Source organism: Acanthaster planci, linkage group LG03 (assembly GCF_054643075.1).
Source record: "Acanthaster planci isolate LZ-2023a linkage group LG03, COTS_SCS, whole genome shotgun sequence".
NCBI lineage: Eukaryota > Metazoa > Echinodermata > Asteroidea > Valvatida > Acanthasteridae > Acanthaster > Acanthaster planci.
This window is the reverse complement of record NC_141779.1, coordinates 21,265,214-21,293,193: the sequence shown is the minus strand read 5'-3', so window position 1 is coordinate 21,293,193 and position 27,980 is coordinate 21,265,214. Positions and strand designations below refer to the sequence as shown.

Sequence of the window (27,980 nt, the reverse complement as noted above, 5' to 3'; positions counted from 1 at the left end):
CTTTAGCCTTGTAAATTTACTCTCAGTGGAGTTGAAGGCCGTCATCAGCTCAGTCTGTTTTTCTACTGTGGAAAGATCACGTTGTCAACCATGAAGCCAGAGTTGGGGACATATCCATCTGGTGTCAATTTTGGAGCAAGGGATGCAGATGGAGACGAAGCCATGATTTGGAAGAAAAAGGCCCCCCCGTACTACTGTAGCTCCCCCGTGTTTTGTTAATCCGTTTGTATTTGGATTCTACGTTTAACATCACAATGGGTTGAGAACATTGTCAGAGGCAGTCGATGTATGGTGCTGGCCTTTTTTTTTTTCAATGTATGCACAATGTACCCCCCCCAGTCTCCTTTTATTGTACAGTACATACATTCTCACAAAGAAGGTGCCCTCCAGTGACAATGTTGTGCATTTCCCACTGCCGAGGTGGTGCCAGCTTTTAAACATGAAGTCCACTTCATCCTTTTATTCCTACGTTACCAATGTGAGTTCTGGTCCGTGGTCAGTGGAACAATATGTACCCCCAAACATGACTCTCTGAAATCCCTTTGATTTACTGCCTTTCTGTGCTGGGTTGTGAGGCATTAAAGCCCATGCGTTAACAGAACCTTTATACTGTACAAGTATTATTTCCCTGGTACCTGCATTTCTACCTAGTCAGCCCTGCAAATATGCAGTGCACTTGAGGCTGTGATTTTTATTTTTTTGGTGGTGGGTCAGAACAAACAATGTTATGTAATCATGTCAACTGGGAGGACTTTACATCAGGCTTGTCAAGGTGCTAGGTTTCCAGATGTGTATGGAGGAATAAGAACACTGTGCTATAATTTGGATGCCCAGGAAGCTTTGGACCACTGCTCCTGTAAATGTTTGGGGTACCTTCACAAGGTATCAGCAGGTGGGTCATTCTATGAATTTGGGGTCTGTTTTGTGACATATTTCTGTCCCTGTTACACTGATGTATGTGATTTGACAAGGGGTATACGTGTACATGTATCATTTAAATTGACTTCAAGCTAACCTCAAACTGTACCTTAGTTCATTCTGTGCATAGCCACGGCACGAAAGCACAACCGGTTTTGCCTTTTGCACGCACATCCTATTCCCTGAATACACTGAGATTCCCTGGACCCCGTCTTTGGAATAGTATTGATGGTAATATGAAGTCCCAGTCATCTCTGGGATGCTTGAAGAGCAACTGCTGTAAAAAAAACACCCAGTTTCTGATTGTCTGAGATAGCTTCTTCTCTTTTATGATTCTAATCTTCTTTTTGTTCTTCTATCGTTTCTAGTCTTTGGTAATTCCAATTTTTGTTACATCTCAGTCTATTGGTTTCGTTTTTTCCTTGTTTTGTTTTGACTGTATTGTACTGCAATTGTCTTTTTTTATGTATAATCTGTTGTCAGTCTTGTCTGTTTTTTTGTTGTTGTCTTAATAAGACATTTCTGTATAAGACTTTGTCTCCTGAATATGCCTCCGTATTTGCCCCCTTTTATTTCAATGTCTCATTGTCTTATTTAACTTGCACTCTTGTAGTCATAAATCTTTCATTTATTGACCTTGTGTATAACTTGATAGATATATATTGCAAAATGGAAATAAATGTTGAGTCAATAAAAATAAATGTTTTGTTTGGCAGGTACATGTAATTTTCATGAATATTTATGCACTCTTGGAAAGTAAAGAATGTGTTCTGATGTAACAAGGACAAGAAAAAAGTGAGCCCCAAATTTATAGAATAAGCCATTTGTCTGTAAGCTGCCATATTGTTCCAAACAGATTGATGTTTTGGTATGTACATGGATTCCATTACATGTACCGATACATGTAGCTCATTAGAATGTTGTGATCAATAATATACATGTAGTATTGTTGTTGTCACCAGGTAATGGCAGGAATCAATTCATGGGTCATTTCTGAATTTCTGTTACACCTGATGTGTGATTTGACAAGGGATATCGTTTACAGGAACCAACTACAAACAACGTGTATTTTTTTAGTTGTTTGGCAGGTACATGTAATTTTCATGAATACTCTTGGAAATTAAAGTATGTGTTCTAAACTTACAGAATGGTATGACAGATGTAACAGACAGAAAAGAAATTGAACCCCAGATTTCAAGAATAACCCATGATTATTTCAAACCAATTCCAAATTCCAAGCTTAATGTTTGGTATGTAACATTGCCAGTACACGCAACTCATTAGAATATTCCTTCCTAATCAATAATACAGTATTGTTTTTGTCACCAGGTAATGGCAGGCATTGAGATTTCAGATGATTCCACAAACAGATCAGTGTTTTGGAGACCTGTTTGTTTCATATTGATCTGGACTGTGATAAGTGATCTGTTGTTGGTTCTTGACATCAGAGCCTGCCTAATGGATAGAGGGAACCAGCTTTTGGATCACTGACTGCAATCTGGATCCATGTGAAACAGGCCGGCCCTTGGTCTACCTCCATGGTGTTACGTATCAGTTGATGTACTTTGTAGCTCACAAGAAATTTGTTCCTGATCAATAAGGCAATATTGCTTTCTTAACCTGGTACTGACAGGTATTTATATGGATTTTGTCTCAAAGCTGTCAGTTACCGGTCAACATCTCACTTCCTTCACCTCACTTCCTTCACCTCGCTTCCTGCACCTTCTGCAACTGCATGCAAGAAATAGAGGAATTTGATGCAGTTAGCTTGTTCTCGACTAGTAGGAAAAATTGAGTCCTAAAATCTGTCTCATCTTTGTTTGTGTACATTTTCGTAACACTTCACTGTCCATTTTGGAAAACACAGTTCTTGATTGTGGGTGTTGGTATGCATGTACTACAGCTTGTTTACAGTGAGTAGGGTAACCAACGCCGGTTTGTGAAGGGAAAGCTTGCTCTTCTTATGTTTCCTTTTTGCTCCCATTGGATATTGTGTTACTTTGTTGATGAAACTATTGGAGGGAATTTGAATTTCTGACATTCTGCATTGTTACCACGTTTAATGTTGAAATTTTAGCCGATGCAAACTTTCAGTACACATATGCCTGTGTACTTTGTGTGGCCATTTTTAAGGGGTCAGCCGCTTTTGTCATCCTCAAGAGAAGTGTACAAAATATACTCTTTCCTCTTAACGTCCCTTCCTTCCCTGCCTGAAAGCAAGGAAAAGACGATATGCCGATCTTTCAAGCAAAAGAAAGCATACACAAGTGGTAAACACCTCCCCTACATCTACTGGTCCACATTTTGTGTGCTCATGAAAAGGACCCCCCCCAAAAAAGGATGACCCCTGGGACTGCCGTTGTGCCCACAGTTTCGTGTGATAGTTCAGATTCCCGTATACCGCAGCACCAGGTACATGTAGAGAGAGAAACAGCCTCTGTCCGGTTGTAGATAAATTTCACAAAAAATATAGAGTATAGTTTTCTGTATGAATAACTTTTGTTCAGTCCGTTCATAACGATGATATGCTGTGCATATTATGCTGTTCCTTTTTTCAGTTCAAAACCAAAAAAGATCTGTTATTCCATTCTTTCTCAGATAGGAAGTTGACCTAAATCCTTGCGTTGACCAGTATTGGAATCGAGTCTTCAAAGCCTAGTGTAGACTCCTTGTGTGTTAGTAGAAGCTTAAGTTACACGTACGTGCAGTACACAACATCACTAAAACAAAAATTGAATTAAATGAATAGGTAAATGGTCCGCTTTCCAAACATAGCATAAAATACAACATAGGATGTTTGCAACATCTTTTGTAGCCTTTGGTTAACAGCATTTAGTGATCAAATGAATATCTTGTACTTTTTCTTTTTCTTTGAAGGTGTCCAATTTTCTCGATTCATTTACTGACACCTGAAGCATCGCCTATTTTGTCTGTTATGGTAAACTTTTCTGGACAAAGGAAACTGCCCAACTCCTTGTGATCTGCTGACAGTACAAAAGATCCCAAATTGCAACTTGAACTTCAACAGCCGGCAGTGTAAAATAGAACATGTATTTTTTTTTGTAAATAATTCTTTGGTATTAACTACTGTTATGTTGCAAAATATGAAGATAAGTTGATGATAATATTAGATGACAGACTACAAATGAAAGTCACATCGCTGATTGAATTGCATGAAAAGAACCACACAACCAATTACACAGTCTCACTGTCTTGCATAAACATGCATAAATTTATACACAGAAAAGTGGTTTTCATTTGGGATTGGCACCTGCATTCAAGATCTGTAAGAGTTTGTAGAGGATCAGAAATTAGCATCCCCCAAAAACTGCTGTCCTTGATCTTGTTGCACTCATTCAGTTGGAATGAATCATGAGTACATGTACATGTATGTCAATTGGACACCTTTGATGACTCGTTTAAGATTTTAACACTCTCCCAGCTAATTAAAAACAAAAACAAAAACAAGGCATCATTCACTATACATAGGAGATATTTTTCACAAATAATGGCACCAACTTGATTCTATATTCAACATTATCAAACTAAAAAAGTATGTGAAAAATTGAGTAAAGTATGTTCTTTTCGTTTTGACTTTTAATTACGGTTAGTCATGATCCGTCCTCTAGCATGTCCAACATAAAAGCTGCACTTAGACGTTTCTTCCCCAAAACCCCAAAATGCTTCACTCAGTCACTTAGTGTTTGTAAATGAAACAAACATAATCTTTGTTTCCATGAGATTAAGGGACTGGCTATAAATCTTTGAATGTCTGTCTCTGTGACAGAGCCATATTTGTTGTATTAAACTGATTTACAGTAGAAGAGGAGGTAGAATGTTGATATTAAAAGCAAACCACCAGCGCTGTTGCCATGGTTCTCACTGTGGGGAGGGGGGAGTGAAGGAGTTGGATTTTACGGGAGGAACATGTCCCAGTATTTCCTTTAAAAATTCTGTTATTTTCTTTGTTTTTCAAATTTCCAGTCAAGCAGGATGGGGGGGGAGTGACCGTTTTTCATGGGGGTGTGCCCCCAGGCCCCACCATCCCTCAACCAAGCCTAATGTGATGTGTATTTTGTGCAACTTGATACATGTACACATGTTGACACATGTTGAGTGATAGTTTCGGTGCGTTTTTGACAAATTGTCTTTGTTTTGCTGTATGTTGTTTATTGATAAGAACCCATGCCCAAAAGAGCAAGCTTTTCAATGGGCACATTTTAAGTATCTTTGCTTTTTTTGTAATGTGTATTCTCTGTTTTCGAAAAATTCAACGTATTTTTCACTGTCAAGTTGGATAATAAACACAGTATGCATTGAATATCTAAGCAAGCATACATGAAGGTAAACATAGCAACACATTTCTGTCTGTCACTTCTCTAAGTATAAATTCACAGATGTGTGTGGGAAATGCACAAGGCATGATTGACCATGCGTACACCTGTCTTCGATGATTTGAGTTGTTCTCCAGTCAAGGAGATAGTAAAAATATGCTTATCGTCTGCATGCAGAGTCAATATGTGCTAGTGCATGGACACATAGCTCTGTATTGCCACACATGGGGCCAATTTCATAGAGCTGCTTAAGAACAAAATTTGCTTAAGCGGGAAAAAACTTTGCTTAATAAACAAAGGTTACTTGCTCAAACTCTATCTGATTGTCGTGCTAATCAAAAAACAGCTCAATACAATCCCAAAACAATATACATCACATGGAATTTTAGGTGGTTACCTGATTTATCAAGTAAGGTTTTTCCCGCTTAAGCAAATTTTGTACTGAAGCAGCTGTATGAAATTGGCCCCTGGAGCCGCATCATCTTATGTTGCCACTGTCTTGCCTTGTCTTTCCAGGGCTTGCTGACGTCCACTTGCACCATGGGTGTTGTGATGCGCACTTTCTATTTGGTCTGTCTACTGGGCGTCTTGTTATTCATCTGCATTGTCCTGCTGATGGAGTCCAACCAGCATGCTCACAAGATCCACGAAGGCGTTCATGATGAGCACCCCACATGGAGGCAACGCAGGAGACCAAAGGTCCACGTTCAGTAAGTCTAACAGAGATTTGAGGCCATAAACTACTGTTCTGTACATATAATTCTTCTCAGCCTTAGTCCTAATTACTTGGCTTTGGCTTAAAATCATACGTAAGTCTATGGCAGTGGCTGCAGCAATCACATTGTATCCAAAGGGTCATGTGTGATTTGGGGCTGTAATTTGGACATGACCTCCACCCTAACATACATAATGTAGTTAATAGAGAAATCAGACGGTTATTGCCTGTCACCCACTGAGGCTATATGTAATAATGAACACCAGCAACATTTGCTGGACCTGAAAAATCAAGACTGGAGGTCTTGTGTTTGTCTTGCGATGGTGTTAAGAGGTCTCTGCTTCTACTGTGCCAGCATGTGTTCAACTGTTGACAAAAATCACACAGCGAATACCAGAACTTTCGTCACAAGTTTGTATTCGTATTCAAACTGAGTACACAGGCTGTTTAGTAAGCAATGAATCCTTTGACTTTGTGGGAGTCCGCTGCTATTAAAATACAACCAACATTTCTGGGACACTCTTGATTTCCCCTTCCCCCTCCAGAAAATGTTCCAGAAACACACCCCCTCACAGTTCCTTTTCATGGGATTGTACATGTAAATCAAGCAAATCAGGACCAGCACGGTGCTATCTTGGTGCCTGAGATTGGAAAGAATAGCAGATTTCAATATGTATCTGCAACCAAAAGGGTGGTCCACATAAGCATCCAAGGGGGACAATTTCTAGGTCTGAGCAGTGTATCTTGGATGGGGTGGGGCTCTGCCAAGACATTTTGTCAAAGTTTAATTTTTTTTTAAACCAAAGCAGCAACATTCTAGTAATTGCACAATCACATATCAAATCCACTACGGTATGAGTATTTTATTTCCTTTTTACCTACCCTATCCAAAAAACTTAATAAGAACTGCAAGGTTCCTGATACTTAAGGATACATTTGACAGAAAATGGGAATTAGAAAAACAGAAATTACATTTTTTAAAAATGCCGTTGAGAATGTACAGTATCTGCTAGGGTCAAAAATTTAAAGCAATAAATTTTATCTCATGAAATACATATAGGTAATTACTGAAATTAGGGGTCCAAAAGTGTGACATTTTGGTGTCCCTGTTACATCTAACCTTTGTTATTTGACATGGGAATATCATCGGAATTGTTTTCAAACTATCACTGTTTGTTGGCAGGTACCGGGTACATGTAATTTGCATCAAATCATCACTCTTGGAAATTAGAAAATGTGTTCTGAACTTACAAAGTCATATGTCAGATGTGACAGGGACGTGAACAAAAATGGACCCATAATTTCTTGCATTTCCCATATCTGTCCAGATTTATACATGTATGTTGACTCTAAATTGCACATTGAGGAATCCAGATCTCTACCTTGTATGGTACACGTATACTGTATGTACATGTACACGTGTACAAGAATGCTTCTGGAAGGATTCATGATATGTTTCCACATGTTTGGTGTTGAAGAAAGGCACCATAGATTTGGGACAATAAATGACCTGTGCATTGGGACATTACTGATGCATCGACTTGGGGCTTGAAGGTGAACCTGGGAAATCAGATTCGAGTTGGAGATTCAAGGAGTTGAATGCAAGCCTAGCATATTATTACCATTGATAACAATGTGATGATTGCTTCATATCAAACATTTTTAAGGTTTTTGGTTGTGGCTTCATTTGGCAGTGGTTATTAGTATGCCGGGCGATTTTTTCCCAGTGTGTGAACTGACAAGCGGCTCCTAACACAGCAGGCTCCATTGAGCAGCGCATGGCTTCAGTCATCCGGTTAGGTGTGACACAAGTGAGAGTGACGAGACGCACTTCATCTCAAAGCACTTCGTCCCGGGCGGCGCGGCGCTGAACTTGATCAGACGGGGCGAAATATAATTATATGTCATCCTTTATTCATGGTTTCCTGATTACAAATCCCAAATCCCAGTTGTGTAAACACTCAAATACAGCGTATTTGGGCAGAGTGAGATATGGCGGGGGGAGAAGAGTGGTCATAGAAAAATACCATTGGCATATCGGCGCATGCATGCTTGAGTGTGGGTTGATTGTCCACTCATCATACGACAAGCAACTAACCGATGTTGATCATCTCTGTTACATCTCTGCTCACATTCATAATTTCATACATGTCCCTCAATTTGAGCTGATCACAAGGACAGTTTGTGGACGTTTGTCAGAATTTGTAATCTGAGTGAAAATTGTGTGTCATTTTTCATTTTGTTTTTTTTGGGGGACCAGGGTATTTTCTCATTTGTAAACATGATTAGGTAAACTTCCTCCATTGTTTTAGTGCTGTCTGCACTATTCAGGTACATGATAAGTTAAACTTCCTCCGTTGTTTTCGCGCTGTCTGCACTATTCAGGTACATGATTAGGTAAACTTCCTCCATTGTTTTAGTGCTGTCTGCACTATTCAGGTACATGATTAGGTAAACTTCCTCCGTTGTTTTCGTGCTGTCTGCACTATTCAGGTACATGATTAGGTAAACTTCCTCCATTGTTTTTGTGCTGTCTGCACTATTCAGGTACATGATTAGGTAAACTTCCTCCGTTGTTTTAGCGCTGTCTGCACTATTCAGGTACATGATTAGGTAAACTTCTTCCGTTGTTTTAGTGCTGTCTGCACCATTCAGGTACATGATTAGGTAAACTTCCTCCGTTGTTTTCGCGCTGTCTGCACTATTCAGGTACATGATTAGGTAAACTTCCTCTGTTGTTTTAGTGCTGTCTGCACCATTCAGGTACATGATTAGGTAAACTTCCTCCGTTGTTTTTGCGCTGTCTGCACCATTCAGGTACATGATTAGGTAAACTTCCTCCGTTGTTTTAGTGCTGTCTGCACTATTCAGGTACATGATTAGGTAAACTTCCTCCGTTGTTTTAGTGCTGTCTGCACTATTCAGGTACATGATTAGGTAAACTTCCTCCATTGTTTTAGTGCTGTCTGCACTATTCAGGTACATGATTAGGTAAACTTCCTCCGTTGTTTTCGTGCTGTCTGCACTATTCAGGTACATGATTAGGTAAACTTCCTCCGTTGTTTTTGTGCTGTCTGCACTATTCAGGTACATGATTAGGTAAACTTCCTCCGTTGTTTTAGCGCTGTCTGCACTATTCAGGTACATGATTAGGTAAACTTCTTCCGTTGTTTTAGTGCTGTCTGCACCATTCAGGTACATGATTAGGTAAACTTCCTCCGTTGTTTTCGCGCTGTCTGCACTATTCAGGTACATGATTAGGTAAACTTCCTCTGTTGTTTTAGTGCTGTCTGCACCATTCAGGTACATGATTAGGTAAACTTCCTCCGTTGTTTTTGCGCTGTCTGCACCATTCAGGTACATGATTAGGTAAAACCTCTCACTCCGTTGTTTTAGTGCTGTCTGCACTATTCAGGTACATGATTAGGTAAACTTCCTCCGTTGTTTTAGTGCTGTCTGCACCATTCAGGTACATGATTAGGTAAACTTCCTCCGTTGTTTTAGTGCTGTCAGCACTATTCAGGTACATGATTAGGTAAACATCCTCCATTGTTTTCGCGCTGTCTGCACTATTCAGTTACATGATTAGGTAAACTTCCTTCGTTGTTTTAGTGCTGTCTGCACCATTCAGGTACATGATTAGGTAAACTTCCTCCGTTGTTTTCGCGCTGTCTGCACTATTCAGGTACATGATTAGGTAAACTTCCTCCATTGTTTTAGCGCTGTCTGCACTATTCAGGTACATGATTAGGTAAACTTCCTCCGTTGTTTTAGTGCTGTCTGCACTATTCAGGTACATGTAGTTACATGTAAAGATGCTTTGTATTTGTACATGTGTAATGCCTTGCATACCAATACACGTATGGAATTTGTAGAAAAGCACATTTTCAGAGTATTTGTAAGTTTGAAATGTATACAAATGCACTAAATTTTACCAAGAAAATAAATTCATTGAAATAACTTTCACAAGGAAATGAAGCCATTAAATCTCAAGAAAATACATGTTACACACTCTCATGCCTTCTTTATGTACATGTATTCAGGTGAAAGATGCATATTGTATACAGACATGTTCATTTGACACTTTGGCAAGAAAGTGGATTTACCCACATTTATTTGTTTTATATACTCAAATGCTTTTTTGCCTTTCACCATATTATTTTTTAGACAATTTTTTCTCCCAACAATCATCCAAAAGATATTTGCTCAATTGAAATTGAATTCCAGATGCATTACTATTTTTGAAAGATCAGTTTGTATTGTTCAGTTTAGGTAAAACACTGTGACCATATTTTGTTATGGATAGCCCGGGGGAGGGGGGGAAGGGGGTATTTATCTTTAACTTCAAGGGTACGGCACCTGGGTACCCAGTCTGTACAGAAATGGGTACCTGGTTCCTAAAATACCCATAAATTCATGCACAGGTTTACTGGTTTCACAAATTCATGAATACATGTAATTCAACATGAAAGATTGTGAAAGTGCATGTATACCAGTGTTGACCAGTCTCAAGGTGAATTTTCACAGCGGACAAACGTTGTACACTAAGGATATTTTGCAAATAAAAAAGGATAAACAGCTTATTTGTGCATTTCTTATTTAGATGCAATCTAACTTTTAATTCGTTCCAGGATAGGGTTACGTTCATTTCTTTTGTTGTAAACTGATGAAATGAAGATGAAACTGAAACATTTGATGTGAACGGGATTTGAACCTGGCACCACCTGATTACTGCACCATATACGTGCTTGACTGAGCTGCATATTGTGTGCTGGTGGTTTGCAAAGTTTGTTGACATGAATTGTTGGTGAGCGCCAGTCAGAATTCATCAATCCATATGGCATGTGACCAGGAATCACACTCTTAGTCATGATGCCGGCAAACACTCGGTGTTTGTCAGGGGAATGGGAAGTTGGGGATCATCACTTGGAAGGGATATGTTTTTTTTTCTTTTGCTGTTTGCTGCAACTGAGGGTATAGTACGTGTGATGTAAGACATCATAAAGGGGGCCATTAAGCCACCGGTTGTCACATTTATAGTGTTTCCCTGGTGGAAAGAAAATAATTTTCACAAGGAAATGTAGGCCGTTAATTTTCAAGAAAATACATGTTACACACACTCATGCCATATGTACATGTACATGTATTCAGCTGAATGATGCATACTGTACCTATGTATACAGACATGTTCATTTGACACTTTGGCAAGAAAGTGGATTTACCCACGTTCATTTATCTTATATACTCAAATGCTTTTTTGCATTTCACCATATGATTTTTTACACAATTAGAAAAGAATTTTTATATCCGTTTTACAATATGTGCTTGCCCTTTAATGTTTTTCCTCACGCATCAACCTGAAATTGGACGCCATGTGTTGTACTGTGCCCCCCTGCATGATTCATATCCAAACAAGAACCAAGCACTCCTTTCCATTCAGGCCTTTAAAGGTGCAGAGTCAGAAAGTCTTGGGCCTTTTTGTTGTTGCAAGATTTCCATCGTCCCTCGCATGAAATATGCATTAGCTGGGCAGGATACTAATAGATTGAAGTTTACACCTGAGCTGAGTGAGTTGATTGGGAGAGTTCCCAGATTTGTTTTTTTTTTCATTGCTGGGAACTGCACCATATTCAACTGCATGTTGGGCGTACCATCAACAGAGGCACCAATCAGGAAATTTTTTGCCTGCTGCACATGTACGTACTGTGCATATGGGTAATTCCAGAAATTAGGGGTCCATTTTTTTGTGTCACTGTTACATCTGACACATGAGTTTGTAAGTTCGGAACACATTTTCTGATTTCTAAGAGTGAGGAATTAATGCAGATTACGTGCCAAACAAATACTACTAGTTTGAAAACAATGCCGGTGATATTTCCTTCTCAAATAACAAAGATCAGATGCAACAGGGACATGTAAATGTCACACTTTTGGACCTCTAATATCAGGAATTACCCATACACGTATATACTAGTACCTTTCCCATTTGGACGCATATTTTGTACAAGTGTTGCAAATTCCTACATGGTTGACCCTACATGTACATGTGCATGTACTTGAAAGTTGTACAATGTAGCACATTGACAGTATAGAGAAGCCTTTCAAAATCATGAAAAATTGAATTTGGGGGCATATGTGACAATTTTTTTCATCCTTATTTACTGTTCCTCTTTCAGGGTTTTTACTTTTCTCAGTGAAAGAAAGTCTCGTTAATGCAGATGCCATTTGGCCATTTATACCACAGAGAAACTGAGTCTGTTATTTCTCCATGTTTATACATGACACCACGTTTCTAAAATGATGATGACAGTGATTTTTCTCCAGCCACTCGGAATGCCGCAGCACTGTTGTTGTAATTGTTCGCAATTGAGTTGTTCAGGAATTCTGTACTTGTCTAGTCCACCATTGATATATGGTATGTGTACTATGCTGGAGTCATTACCATAATGCTCCAGTATGCTGTGAAATACAGCCCTGCCGAATGCAGGATGCTTGGGGTGGTCTAGTTGCTTGACAGATTGTGGGCCGTTAATAGAACAGGCAGTAGGCCTAATGTCTTGTGGGTTTTTTTTTCTCCCAACTTGCCTGGAGTGGAGTAGGGGCAAGGTGTAGCAGTACAAATTATTGGTGATATTGGATAGTTGGAAATGGCACATGTAATTATGCAACTGAAATTGGGATGGGGTTACAGGTACATGTAGGTGGTTCAATGTGGAAAGACCTCAGGGATATCTGAGAAGCAGGAACAGTGTGTTCCTGATACATGTACATTGGATTTTCATGACATAATTACATGTATGTCATGATTGGCTATTAGGTTGATTGCATAGCCTTTGTTGGGTAACCAGATATTACCTACCAATGTCAATATCTGGTGCAGTATTCTTGAGCTAGGTGCATGTTTCTATTGAAAAACTGTAACACTTGAAAAAAAAAAGACAAAGGAAATGTTTTCCTGAGGTACATGTATTTGTTTTCTGCTTTGAATTTGAGTTCATGAAGGCACACTAGCGGAACAACCCTCCAATTCAAAATAATCTCCATTGTAGCCGAAAGGCACCATGGTGGTGGTGGCTCATGTTCCCCACACGCAAGGAATTTCTCTCTCTGTTTTTCCAATGGAATTTTTTTTTCTTTGAACAATCATCCAAAAGATGTCTGCTCAATTAGAATTCCAGGTGCATCACCATTTTTGGTGTTGTTGCAAGATCAGTTTGTATATTTCAGTTTGGGTAAAATGCTTTGACCATATTATGTTATCGATAGCCCGGGGAGGGGGGGAAGGGGGTATTTATCTTTAACTTCAAGGGTACGGCACCTGGGTACCCAGTCTTTACAGAAATGGGTACCTGGTTCCAAAAAAACCTGTAAATCTATGCACAGGTCTACTTGTTTCACAAATTCAGGGATAATTCAACATGAAAGATTGTGAAAGTGCATGTATACCAGTGTTGACCAGTCTCAATGTGAATTTTCACAGCGGACAAAAGTTGTACACTAAGGATATTTTGCAAATAAAAAAGGAGAAATAGCTTATTTGTGCAATTCTTATTTGGATGCAATCTAACTTTTAATTCGTTCCATGATAGGGTTATGTTCATTTTTTTTTTTGTAAACTGAAGTGGCCCAATTTGTTTTATTGCAACTTAAAATGAAGATGAAACTGAAACATTTGATGTGAACGGGATTTGGACCTGGCACCACCTGATGACTGCACCATATGCATGCTTGACTGAGCTGTATGGCTGTACATGTACATTGTGTGCTGGTGGTTTGCAAAGTTTGTTGACATGAATTGTTGGTGAGCACCAGTCTGAAGTCATCAATCCATATGGCATGTGACCAGGAATCACACTCTTAGTCATGATCCCGGCAAACATTCGGTGTTTGTCAGGGGAATGGGAAGTCGGGGGATGTTCACTCGGAAGGGATACTTTTTTTTTTTTTTTCTGTTGCTGTTTGCTACTACATAGGGTAAGGTACATGTGATGTAAGACATCATAAAGAGGCCATTAAGTCACCGGTTGTCACATCGGTAGTGTTTCCCTGGTGGTTTTATAATTTTGCCAAGTCTTTAGTTGAGCAGTCCACAACCTGTTCTCCACGGCTTATACTGGCTCGAAACTTTTGAGTGATTTCTGTTGTTTTACTTGAAAAAAAATCAAATGTAAATTTCGATGTCAAGACAGACAAGCGCATGTAGATTTCGTTCTATCCATTTCTGACCGCAAAAGGAAATAACAACTTTGTGAGAACATGAAGTGTTTTGTTGAAGTACTAAAATGTTTGGGGTGTTGAAACACTGCCAGAAAGTTATGAATTCGGACAGACATATACATGTACACTGCTAACACCACCAGTCCCCATTACTGTGTCATGTTGACATGTATATGCACTAGTACATGTACATGTTTGTGTGTGACTGATCCAACTCTCAAAAATGACAAATTGTGTCCTTGGTTTGTGTGTAAAAATGGAAAGAAAAAGAGATTGCAGTTCAGAGCCGTGTGATTTTCTAATTACTCCCCAACTGCCTGTAATCATTGAAGCAGAGCGTCCAGTGATGCATGCAGGTGGTCGTGGTCAGTCATACTTGACAGGCCAGCCAGAGAACCGGATGTCATTTGTCGGGGAGGGGGGGAGGGAGGAATTACTTGGCCATTTCTTTGTCTGCGGAGAGGTCCTGATGATGAGCCATGGCCGCATGCCGGTCTGCCAGATTGCTGTTTATCCATTAGTTGCCTTGGATGCCACTTGCTGTTTCCTCCTTTTTTAATGAGCCAGTTTTTGGAGGTACATGCACAGTTAGAGTGTGCTGTGGTATGCTGTGTGCCAGCCCCTTCAGAGTTTTACCCATAATTGCATTTAGTCCCAGTTGCAAGTATTTTGGTTTGACCTTCTCGTGACCTTTAAAATGTGACCTTGTCAAATGTCATGGTTTAAAGGTTATCCTATGAAGGACCTGTCTCATCTGGTTACCTACTTATTTCAAGCATTTTTTTTTCAATACTAGGATGGGGGAATTTGGAAGAAGATGGAATGGTTGTGAGGGTCCAACTATCAGGTTACTTACTAGAGATTTGATTTGTCAGTCAAGTCGGGGACATTTTGTTGAGTGCATGTACTGGTACTCTACTTGATGGATTAAAAAATTGGAGATAGAGACAAACCAAACCTCAACCAGAAATAACCTTTTGGAGATGTATAGAGCTGATTGCTTGTTGGCATTTATTAAAGCAAAGAAAACAAATATAGTTAGTGACTATCAATGAATTCAATTGGGTTTCACATATACCGGTATTTGCTTATGCATGTTGAAATTTTATCTTCTGTGATTGTTGAACCAGAAGTTACATAGTACATGTACATGTAGTCGCTATACTTGAAATAAATAACATGGAAGTTTACAGATGAAAAAGTATAATTTTTTCCATTCAGCGGGAGATGTCCCATTTCTCTTGCTTTTAATAGTATATCATGCAACTCGAGTTGAAGATATCTGCTTAATCCCCCCCCCAAAAAATTACCAGTTAACTCCTTTAAATAAATATAAAATACAACAGCAGTGGAATTAGTGAAACAAACCTGAGATTCCCCATATAAAGGAAATTGTGTGTTTCATTTGCACCGCAGGAAAAACCACCGAGATATTAATGATATCTTTGGGACTATGGAGCCGAGCCAACTCAGGAGAGAGGATGACGACGATGAGGATGATAATGGAATCTTTAGCGTCAAACACTTCTCCGATATTGGTCAACAAACCAGCAGAGACACTGCAAGTGTGAAGGAAGAGGTGGACGCCAATAAGTCAGACATCTTTTCCATCCTTGAGGGTGGCGGCAGTCGGCCTCATGCGGAAGTTGGCAAGTCGGGCTCAAAAGAGGCGCGACAGAGAGGCATGTCAACTGGAGAGCTCATGAATACCTATAGAAAACATAATAATAATAATGAACCAAATCCTAGGCTAGATGGATCGACTTTGGCGGAACTCATGCCAACAAAGCGGTTGGAGTCCACAGACAAAATTAAGGGTGAAAATAGCCTTTCTAGGAGAGGCAGCAAGAGAACACTTGGAGAAGAAAGTTTGGCCCGGACCAACAGGCCACCATCTAATGAGAAGGTACTGACTGGGAGACTTGATATGCAAAACAACATAGTACTGCATGTTTCAAAGCAGAATAGTGATAGTAAAACAAGATCACAAAGGGACGGTCCTCCCATGATGCAACAGATGCAAAGAGGAAATTTGAGTGATGCCGAAAAGCATTCAAATCGATATTTTAACTCTCTTTCGGCAAAAAAACGATCTGAGATAATGGCTCAGAGGAGAGGAGGTGCGAAATCCCTCGTGGACCAGGCACGGGAGCTCTCCTTTAAGATGAACCCCCAGCCCAGGCTGAGGCCTGTCGTCATCGACGAGAACATCTTGAAGCAGGAGAATGCCAGCTACCCGCCCTTTGTGAAGACCAACGCCACCCTGACCCGCGTGCTCGCCGTGGGTAGCCTGGCATCGGGCAAGTGCAAGCCGCTGAACAACCTGGCCATGATGAAGACGCACAAGTGCAGCAGTTCCACTCTTCAGAACATCCTGTACCGCTGGGGGGATGACCACAATCTCACCTTTGTCCTGCCCAAGGACGGACCTTACATTGGTCACCCACAGCCTTTCGATATTAAACATGCGGAGAGAGTGGTTGGGGACAAGTATAACATCCTGGCCAACCATGCCAGATACAATGAACTTGGTGAGTAAGACCATCATGATTAGGGGTGTGTAACGATACCACGACATGATACGTATCATTATCTTAAAAGCAAAGAAACCAATAAGACAAAAGCCAATTTAAAACAATCCACAGGTAAGTTACTACTAATACCAATTGTAAGCTTATAGGTAATGAGGACAAAAAGCTTCTGCAAGGTGAGTCAGAAAATTAAACATAAAACTGCATTTACATGTATTTCTCTGAATCTTTCTGGTTTATTAACGTTAGGCCAAACAAAATAATAGCCATGCCTCCTATTACATTTTGGGGTCAAAATTTTAGGGTAGGGAATTTTTTTTCAATTGAAAAGTGATTTTGATGGTCTATGGTGAGTCCATCCGCTGTTTTTTTTAGGGGGGGATTCGTAACTTGAGGATCAGTCTTGTCAAAGATTGTATCCAAGTCAGAGCCTTTTAAGACAATTATTCATTTGTGTTGCTGTGACATTTCGATAAGTTAATGTTCAAAAATTGTTTGAAAGCTCGTACTAAATGATGCACATACATGTAGAGCACTTAAAACTCGCACGATGATGTATGACACAATAACCTTGCGTGCCCCATGCCAGTTGTCACGAAACCCTCTTTCGGCGAAAGTGAATTTTACACTGAAAGTGTGCAACTGTAAGTTATAGTGGAGATTGTTAGTCACTACTTCCGCTCGCGGACCTAGCTGCACGGATAGATTATCACTGTACGCAGGTTCTGTACATGTACATGTAAATGTACATATAGATTCAGTTGCGTGCATTATGGAGCTCCAGCTCCAGACGTGCAAAGTTTGTCCTTGCTCTATAGTTTGACATCGGTAGAAAAAGAAAAAACAAAAAAATCAGTGCTTACACAAGGAAGAAAAAACCTGTCTAAACCAGATAAACTGTTATGGTTTAACAAATAAAAGAATAAAGTCTGAAATGTATCCGATTTTCTCATGACACCGAGATCGGTGTAAAGGTTTCACTTTGGCCGCGCTGTTACATTCACGATGCATGCCCAACCGTTACTTTTGTGTGCTATTGCCAGGTATATGCGGCGAGATGTCCGTGATGCTAAACCCGTCCAAAATATTTCTTGCAAGAGTACAGTTGATATTAAAAATAAAAAGCTATATATTTTGCATTTTTATTAGGCCTAACTTTATTTTCGACTTACTGCACATTTCATCATAATTTATCTTCCCCAAATATCTTGATTCATATTTTTGTATCACGATGCTGTATGGGGGCATTTTAGAATCGCGATCATCGATGCATTCGTGAATCGTTACAGCCTTAATCATGATGGAAATAGCCAGAGAATGAAGTTTAATTAGCATGGCACCTGTGCTGTTGCAACACTTTGTATTGCCCTCTGAGTGTTTGTGTTATCACATACCCGTATCTTACTTCTGAGCAATTTAAAAAATACAGACTCGTTCACTTTGTTTCTTGTCCCCTTACAAGGAAAGATTATCATTAATCGTTGTGAAGGATAGTTTCTTTATAAAATTTGGAGTGTCTGGCATTTTGGTCTAAGCGGGATTTTTTTCAGAGGCAGAAGGTTTTTCATATTTGCTTTGCAATTGTTTTCTGCAGGCCTGAAAAAGGTGATGCCAAGTGACACTGTGTACTTCACCATCCTTCGAGATCCCGTTAAACAGTTTGAGAGCGCTTTCACGTACTACAAGTTTGATGAGCGCTATGGAGTGGCTGGTCTGCGTGGCTTTCTTAGGCAGCCCGAGATTTACTTCCAGCGGGAGCCCGTGTTTCCTAGACAAGCTGGCCGGAACCAGATGCTCTATGACCTGGGACTGGACGCACGCTTCATGGACGACACAAGCTCAGAGGTCAGGGATTACATCGCCATGATTGAGAGAAATTTCAAGGTGGTGCTGATCGCGGAGTATTTTGAAGAGTCCCTGATCCTTCTCAAGGATCTGCTGTGCTGGAGCTTAGATGACATCGTGTACTTCAATCAGAACGCTCGCAGCCAATCCTCTGTCCGTCGTGTCACTGCCAACATGCGTAGGGAGATCCTGGATTGGAATGCAGCTGATGTCTCTATGTACAATCACTTCAACCGGACGTTTGTGGGGAGAAAATCCGGCGCTACGGCCTGGACAGGATGAAAGGGGAGGTGGCCGAGCTACGGCTCCGGAACGAGCTGCTGAAAAAAAGATGCATCGGGGGGAAACTGGAGTCCCATGACCCCAGGATGTGGTACCCGCCGGGCATCAAGGTGGACAGCTTCGTCCTGAAGCCCACTGCTCGGGGCGAACGGCTGTGTGAGCAGCTGATCCGGCCCGAGCTGACCTACATCGACATCCTGAAGGCCCAAGGCAGCGGCGAATCAACTGCCAAGCTGGACCTGCGGGAGGAGTTCCTCCGACGCCATGCTCAGCTCAGAGATGCCCAGCCGCGGTGAGATACCCAAGGAGACGGTCGGAGAGAATCAGAGGCTGAGGTCTGCCGTGCCAGTAGTCCTTGCCGTCTCAGAAGCAACAGTACAGAAATGTAGTCATCAGTATTCAATTAGCCTAGACAGAGGTATGCATAGTTCCCATTAGGGATTCCTCACCTGTCTGAGAGGCTGATTTAATAAATCATGGTCTTCAGATTGAGAAGTACATTAGTACGTAAGCTTAACAGCTGTATTTGTAGTACTGATAAAGTTGACTCCATGCATCACCATTCATCAGAGTTGTGACTCAGAGCAAAGAGTGTCCCTGAATCTTTTCCAATCCAGGTCCTGCTAGGGTTTTCATGGTGGAGCTTTGCCACCTGTGCATCTCTATCAAGGGAGGCCCACTGGTGACTGTCTGCACCAGGAAGGTACATTGTACTTCATGCGTCCACCAGCAGATATCCTTGCTGGCATTTTCCTTCATGCCCCGATGTGTCTGAGATTGGAAGTTGGGCTGGGACAGGAATTTTTCCTGAATCCTCCCAAACCCACAACTTAAACCAGTGGATCATGATTAGATTGAAGCCACATGTACTGTACATGTTAACCAGTTGCTGCTGAGTTCAGTTAAAATGGCCATGCACAAATACGGTCATTTTTCAAGATTTTCCGTTTTCTTAATTCTTCAAAAATTCATCACTTTGTTTACTGGATGTTTACACCCACACAAATGACTGTCTGGTTGCTACTTTAATCTTACAGGCAACATCTATTTGTGCCTGAGTACTTCAGCTAGGCCTGTTGCCTTGTAACGAGAGCGAATATTGTGTAGTGGTACATACGTTTCTTTTGTTCCCGAAACTGGCACAGTGCACTGCTGGCGTCTATTCAATACAGGCCAGATTAGCATGCAGCGGTACTGTATTGCTCATCACTGGAGTGCTGGAGCGCTTTTGTCCCTGGTGGTAATCCGCTCATGCTGAATGCCACAAACAGTGGTATAATCCTTCAAAACAATGACGGATTTCCTCTGCTATTGACAACTGAAAAAATGTTGGCAATTCCCAGCAGCCCGGTCTTTTGTTCCGAGTACGGTCTTTTGTTACAAGGCCCAGCTCTTTTTTCTGAATTCGGGCACTCCGGCTATGCTACAAACCCAAGGTACCCGAAACCAGGCTCCCCAGTGCAAAGTGGTTAAGATCCGGGAATAACATGCACATTTCTCCCCCCCCCCTTGGTGTACCTGTGATCTCTTTTGCCCTGAAACCTGGGAGCTCTGATGAATTAGATGCATGTACAATGTATGTGAGTGAACAGCCGTTGTGACTGATTACAAATGTGAGTGCACCTTAGGAGTGCTGATTTATCTGAAAGATGTTTGCCAAAGAAATGAATTTTTCATTAGATCTACTGACAGATTAAACAATGCTAGCGAAGCAACAGTATAACATGAAGAGATTAAGAAATGGACTATCAGTATTTTAAACACATTTTTTGGAAGAGTGTTGTGCAGTATTGTTTCACTTTACTGCAAAACTGTGTTTGAGTTTTAAAAAAGAGGATTTAGTGAAATAGTTTGGATGAAAAGATACAGAGTATTTTTTGCTAATCGGCAACAAACCTGGAATGAATTTTATTGTGCTTTGGTCGTTTTCAAACCTATTTTATAAGGCAAGTCACTGTTCTCCAAATCTTTATTCCAACAGTAAGTTTTCCAGTACTGGCTATTTCAAAGAAATGACGTTTTCCACAGATTGTGTCTTCCACTGACAATTTGTGATTTTTCCTTACATGCTTTTCTCTCTTTTCTCATTTTTGGGAATTTTTGTTTTGAAGTATTAGCCATCAAGAGCTGAATTGTACATTTGTTGACATGAAAAAAAATTGCTCTCCTGTGTTTGGCAATTTTGTAGCAGGTATAAAAGTTAGTCCATTTATAGTTTGTTGATTAAAAAACTGCCAACTGGGGCACATAAATGGCAGCAAACGTCGAGCTGAAGTCAACCAATTCAGCAGTAAGGTTGTTGACATTGTGGATCTGGCCTTCTGTTTGGTTGATTCTTGGAGACTTTTCCTTCCAATGAATGTGCCAGCGATCAGTATTCCATCAGTGCTTTACATAAAATGAAGTGTATTGTCTGTCGAAGGTCATTTGGGATAATCAATATGGCCATACATGTATGAGATAGACCCTACGTGCTCAAGTGGGGTTGTACACACACTTACACGCACCGATCATGTTGGAAATAATGTACGTTTGTAATGCGCCATATCTGTTCTGTCCGATACTCCTAGCGCATGCTAATAACGTGTTCCTTTAACAAAAAGTAGCATGACATCAGGTGTTTTCATCCCAAATCATCTTTTCTCATTGAAATAATAGTTTAATTGCTCGTGTCTTCCCTGAATACCAAAAGTAGAGAGTGCTTGGTAATTTTACTCTGTATACTAACTTTAGCCTCTCCCCCCAAAAAAGCAAAATTCAAAGTTCCCACACTCAAGGACATCAATGGAAGACTGGGGGCTGTCAGCCCTCCACATTAGTGAGATGTATTGGCAAATTATGGTGCTGTCGGCAAGAATGCGGAAGGAAATGGAAAGGGAGGGTCACGGTCACATACAATGTAGGTGTCAAGTCGGGGAGTCAGACTACCATTCCACTCAGGAAATTTGGGGATGGTCCATAGGCATATTTCCGAATGGCAACCCCCCCTGTTTTGAAATAGCCTAGTGACGTCCATTGTACAGACAGAAGGCAGCAGTACCAGACCACGGTGGTATGAATGGTAGTTAATTTAGTCTGAGTACATTCTGCTGATGGCAGTGCTGGTTTGCTCTATTTAGTAGGTGGGATACAGTGTCGGTGTACCAATGCCGGATCTGGATCCATGCAAAACAAACAAGCCCCTCGAGAAGGGAAGTGTTCATTCTTCTGGGGAAAGGGTCAGAAGCACATCACAAATCCACCGAGGGAAGAATTACGAATGAGGCGCAATGACACAAGTAACCTCATAACTCACCGTGGCAAGTCTACTGAATGCAGAATCGCAAAGTGCCTTTCCCTTAGCTGTATTGTGTTGGGATGTACATGTAGCCAAAGAGCAAAGTCTGATTTCACGGAGCACAGCCATTTTGCAAAACACAGGAAATATTTGGCTAGGAAAAACAGGTTATCAGCCTAAAAGTCACATGAAACCTGCTTCTTGTTACTGGAACTCAGGTGATGTGTTGTCAGGCATGCCATGTAAAGCTACGATGTAGTCATTTTTTTTTGCAAAAACCAAAAAACCCCAAACACCGTCCCCAAACCCCCCCCCCCCGTAAATTTGGGTCCACCTCGCATCTCAGGACCCAGGGTATTGCCCTAATTGCATGTACCTCATCATGCCTTGTATTCCTAATGATTCTTGTGCCACTGCAGCATGCTTTTTGTTTTTGCCCCGTACAAGTTATCCTAGATGTCCTTGAGAAAGGCTTGATGTGTCACGCAAGGATGCCCAACCAGCCATATGTTGTGTGTCGTGACGGCAAGATCGTAGTGGCCGCATGTATTGTGCAGATTTGACAGGTGGGCATTTCATGTGGGCTGCCTCTTAAATGTCAGTTGGAAAGATCAGTGAGCTGTGCAGCACATGTGAAGCAAGTAGGGAGATTGTTTTTTCTACTTTTGGCAGTGTATAGGGAGATGAAACGGCAAATAATTGGGTTTATGGATCGTACAGCCTAATATGCATTATTGTGATAAGGTTAAGTGGTGTGAGTGCCGTGAAAGTTGTTGGAGAAATATACTGCGCTTTTTGCTGTTACATGTACTGACTTTTTCATTGTGTGAACATTTTATTTATTAAAAGTACATGGTTGTTTTTTGGTGGAAACAATGATAAAACGTAATGTTTATGCTTTTACTTTGTTAACCTGCATGAAGCTTGGCAAGTTTCAACCTGCAGGTTCAGTGCATCACTGAGACAGGGCTCTTTGTTACCTAGCAACCTCTTCCATTGGGGGAGACATTCATTTGTGCGCACATAGAGCGCCTTGTCCGCACAAACATTGTTTTTCTTAAAATGCACAGTCCGGCCAGGGACAATATCCAAGGCACACAGGAGCAGTGGCATTGAAGTCATCGGCCAGACTTTCTCTTTGTAGCAGTAGGGGAATACTTATGCACAGGGCTATTACTCTGGTTATGGAGACAACGAAAAATAGCTTTGGAGGCTAGGTGCCGTTTGATTGAGGTTCGACAATCATTTAAATATCCAAAATCTAGATGCAGTGCATCATGACCATAATTTTAAGTGTTGAAAATGACATGTAAGTTGTATTTGTACAATGTGTTACCTCAGGCTGAGTATTTATCTGCATAGTTTTTTAAAAATGGTAATCTCGGTTACCTTATCAAGTTTATGAAAACAATGATCGGGTGAGGCTTGAAGTTTAGAGGACTAAATGCAAAAAGCTTTTTGTCAGGAATTCTTTCAGCATTTATTTAAGTTTCCCAAGTTTAAGCCTGTTGTGTGCTATTTGTAATGTGTAATTTGTTTTGTGTTATTATTTATAGTGCAGTTGTTTTTAGGTAGGTGTTTTATATTTTGAATCATACTAATAGTATTGTAAGTACAAATTATTTAGGTTTATGCAGAGTTCACTTTGGGCTGTGCAGTGAGTCATTTAGAATGATTCCAAGAAATGCTGCTCTGTGATTGCAAGACTGCCAAAATAATAAGAAAAAGAAAAAACAAAGAGATTATGTGTATATACACCGTCATACTTCCTGAAAACCAAACCAAAATTTAAAAATCCTTTATATGTTATTCTTGCCAGACTTCAGTTTCCCTATTTCTTTGGAGTCAGGGTAAAATATCAATTTTAGGGTATAGAACATGTAGATGTTTTAGTGGTATGGACAAATTGCCTGTTTGTGGTGGCAAGGCTCACAAAGCATTGATAAAACCAGGATAGCAAAACTGCAATCTTGTGAGAACATTTGCAGATTCTAGAAAAACTGCTGGCCGGGGTCAGAAAAATCATGAGAAATTATTTGATCACTGGCTCAAGGATGAAATTGACAACTAGTTACAGTCTTCTCTAACCCATGAAAGTAGTCTAGTGACCCACTTGTCTCCCACCATGTTTGAATAGTGGCCACCAAGTTATAACGCGTGGCATCTAAAGTTGAATATTTTGGGGTGCTTTATTTACATTCTTGAATATTTCATTTTATGCCACTAATATAAATCTTGATGAATATCGCTGTTTATAAGTGTCTTTGAGTGCTTCCATTTTCAAAGATGTCACTGATGCCAAGGAATGAACTAAGCTACTGTCAGGGTCCATTAGTGTACAAGTAGTGAATGTGTATGAGTGCAGTAGGTAGAATAATTTCATGAGGTGACAGATGAAATGTGCCATTCTGTGAGACGAATGTGAAGCATTAAGTATTTGGTTTATACAATATCTGCATAAATCCTCTTGCTTGGAGAACAAATGGTCCTCACGTATTACGTGTCTGCCATTTGGGCTTGGGGTCAGTGTGAAGTGGTGAGCAAAGCATCTCCATTTTGCACTTTTTGCAGCAAACGTTAGGATGGTACTTGGCACATGTGCGTGGTACTGTAGACACTCAAGTTTTGCACTTGATTGATTTTCCGAAAGGGTTGGATAAAGTTCTTTTAGGGGGCTGTGTCCCATTGCAACAGAAAGACATTGTATCTGTCTTCTATGTAGTGATTATTGTAACCAATTGTATTTCATTGGCATGGTTGGGACATGCTGTCCATGTATAGATTTACAAGAATGGTCCCACAACTCATTTTTGTATTAAAAAAATACCTGTAAATGGCTTCGTAAAAAGTTATTGTGAACGACACAGTTATGCTTTGTATTTTAACTTTTGTGCAAGTTGATAGAGAGTGATCTCTCCAAAGCCAGTCTTCTTGAGCACATCCAGCAGTGAATAAGGTAACAGTTTTTGCACCAGTAAAGCAAGATGTTTTGACAGGCTTGATCGACATAGACAAGCTGCTTTGGATTATAGTTCATACTGAGTGCCCCCCACCAAAAAAAGCCCTAAAATCTTAGGGCCCTGGGCAAAAACTTTGGGGATGTATTTCATTCAACTTTCCTTTCCTCATGAATGTGAGAAAACTGACATGTATTTTGATTAATCATTGTGAAAACTGCACTTCTTTAAACATGAACAATTTTTTACCACTCCAGCAAAATGATCATGCAAAATAAGGCTAAATTGGCTACACCTGACTATGTTTCATTACATGGAACATTTTAAGAACAGCAAATCTAAGATAATACAAAGTGATTAAAAAAATTAACCAGCATGAACTCAGTTTCTAGAGTTGCTCTTTTTTTTTCTCTGATAAGATGATCACTTTCTGTTACGAAGACTGTTACAGACATTTGTGGTGTGAGAACATTTTTGAAGGCATGTGAATGTGTTCAGAATTGTTTACTGTGCTTGAATATTTCAAACAGGGTAGTTTATGAGAATCTTGAAGTTTTCTCAGCCAAACTGATCAAATTGTCACTAAAATGGTAGCCATGTTTTCAAAAGCTTATTTGCTTGAATTTGCAGTTTATTAGTAACATAGAATATGCTGAAATTAAAAAAGAGTTTGCGAACAAAGGCATTCCACCTCCACAAAAGCTTTAGTGGATAAGTTTTAAGTCTTTAAAATCTGTAATGGAGGGAGTGTAGTGAAAGAGTTGAAGTCGGATTTGTCAGGAGGGGTCGCTGAAACTGGAATTAAGCCAGTGACCGAAGGCCAAGGATAATGAATCGAGATGTGAAATATTATGTGAATTTTTTTCAGGAGAGGAAATTGCATACTTTTGTCCAGGAGTATGTAAATACAGTGTATTGGGAATAGACAGTTTCAACCACAGCACTGCCATTAACCACCCATCTTAACTCAAAACATTTTCAACAACTGGGATTATTTAATCGTCAAGGCTCATGTGAGTGGCTTTAATGGACACTGGACTTACAGAGTTTGTGAAGTACTTGTTAGCGTAAATGTTTAAAAGTTGCCATTTGTAGAGGCAGGGTGCTGTTGATTTTTAATGGACAAAATAATGGAGCAGATGTGCTAATTTTGTAAATCCTGTTTAAGATTGTGTGCTATGACAGTAGCTGGGTATTTGTCTGTCAGCGGTTTATTTTCTGCAGCTTTGAAACAACCTGATGTGCTAGTTGGACAAGGCAAAAGTAGTATTTCAACAACAGAACAAACATACTTGAATGTTAACTTCTAGCTTTGCTCAGTTTTTATAAGATTAAATTCTTTATAAGAAAGTGAAGGAGGTATGTGGAAAGTTAGCAGTTGTAGACCTGTAACAAGCGCTTTGCTCATGTGTCTGCTTTCCTGTAGCATTGAGATGGGACACGATTCATCAAGTCCCAATAGGAAAGCACAGATAAAAGCAAAGCATGACATCATCATGTCACAGGTCTGTGAACTTTGTGCGGTGGGCTTTGATGTGACATCACCGTCTTTATATGAAAACTGATTAGAGAATGTTATAGTAGATTAATTATTTTACTGACAAATTTGCAAAAAGCTGTCAGTAACTTCTTTTCTCTTGTCAGGATTCTCCTTGTTGATTAGATGTATAGAACAGGTTTAAGTCCCATTTTATAGATAGATGAACAAATGACGTAATGTGATATTGGACACCACTTTAAGTTGGAAAAACTTTGCATCAGGGAACAAACAGAAATGTCTTATTTAATTAGATCAAGGCTAACATGTTTGTTGAGGTTTGGGAACACAAGTTGTTATTGAGGTCCCAACAATGGGTGGATCCAGAGCCAAGTTTTTGACGGGGCCATTTTTTTCAAAGAGGTGCCCCCAAATTTGAGGATTTCATTATATAACCTTATGGCCTATCCAAGGGTTGAGGGTAAGCGTAAGGCTTTTCACCTACTTTTGAAAGGAAGGGAAACGAAATAGACCGATAAGATTGGTCCCTGTCATAATATGAAGTCCCCCATTTGCACCCCTCCCACGTTTGCCCCTCTGGATCTTGCAGTGATCCCAACTGTACCAAAGTGAATTACTTTGTCTCCATGATTACTTGGATTGGTTGTCTTTGGAAACCATCTTTATCCGGTCCAGTCTTCATCTTCCAAATCTAAGTTATTTTTATACTTATGTCATATGTAATGTATTATTTCTGTTTACTTCATATTATTCTTGTAAAAGTTTTGTTTTTTAATTTTTTTTTAAATAAAGTTCTTTTCCCATCATTTATGGTGCATTTTTGTGAACTTTGTGTGCTGAATTTGTACTGCTATATTTAAATTGTTTTTAAATTAGAGGAACAGTAATAGAAATACATATTTCTCATGAAATTTATGTAATAAATTTTACATTGGACAATAGATGTTCAGGATGGAACTGAAGTGTTTAAAATTTGCCTCAATTTTGTGTTTGGACTAAATTTTAACTATAAAAAGAAATTTAGTTTATATATTTTAAAAATTTAGTTTATGTATTTTAACCAATATAAACATATTCTTTACCCTTTTATATTGAGCAAAGCCTGATGGGAAGAGGTATTGGTTTTGCATTAATTTACAAAAACAAAATGCTAGTATTGAAGCGAGAGACCATTAGAACCTTAACTTTTACAATTTCTGGCCCACCCCCTTTTGGGGGGGGCGATATGGTCCCGGATCCGCCAATTGTTGAATGTTATACTGGATCAGTTGATTTGAATAAAGGGGTAGGAAATTTGCTTTAGTCTGTCCACTGCAGATAAACATGAATCGCAGTCGGCAAAAGTAATTGCGATTGGAAAATTCCAAATCAGATTAAATGTGTCAATTGACAAATTCTGAGTGATT

The 27,980-nt window shown here is 39.9% G+C and overlaps 1 pseudogene across 1 annotated transcript; it reads left to right on the top strand.

The window, feature by feature from the left end:
• Nucleotides 1-370: 370 nt before the first annotated feature.
• LOC110973083 (uncharacterized) lies at nt 371-27,871 on the top strand (annotated as a pseudogene). Its single transcript, XR_015424752.1, has 4 exons — nt 371-892; nt 5,769-5,962; nt 15,601-16,715; nt 18,310-27,871. The product of XR_015424752.1 is annotated as an uncharacterized LOC110973083 (transcript).
• Nucleotides 27,872-27,980: the final 109 nt, after the last annotated feature.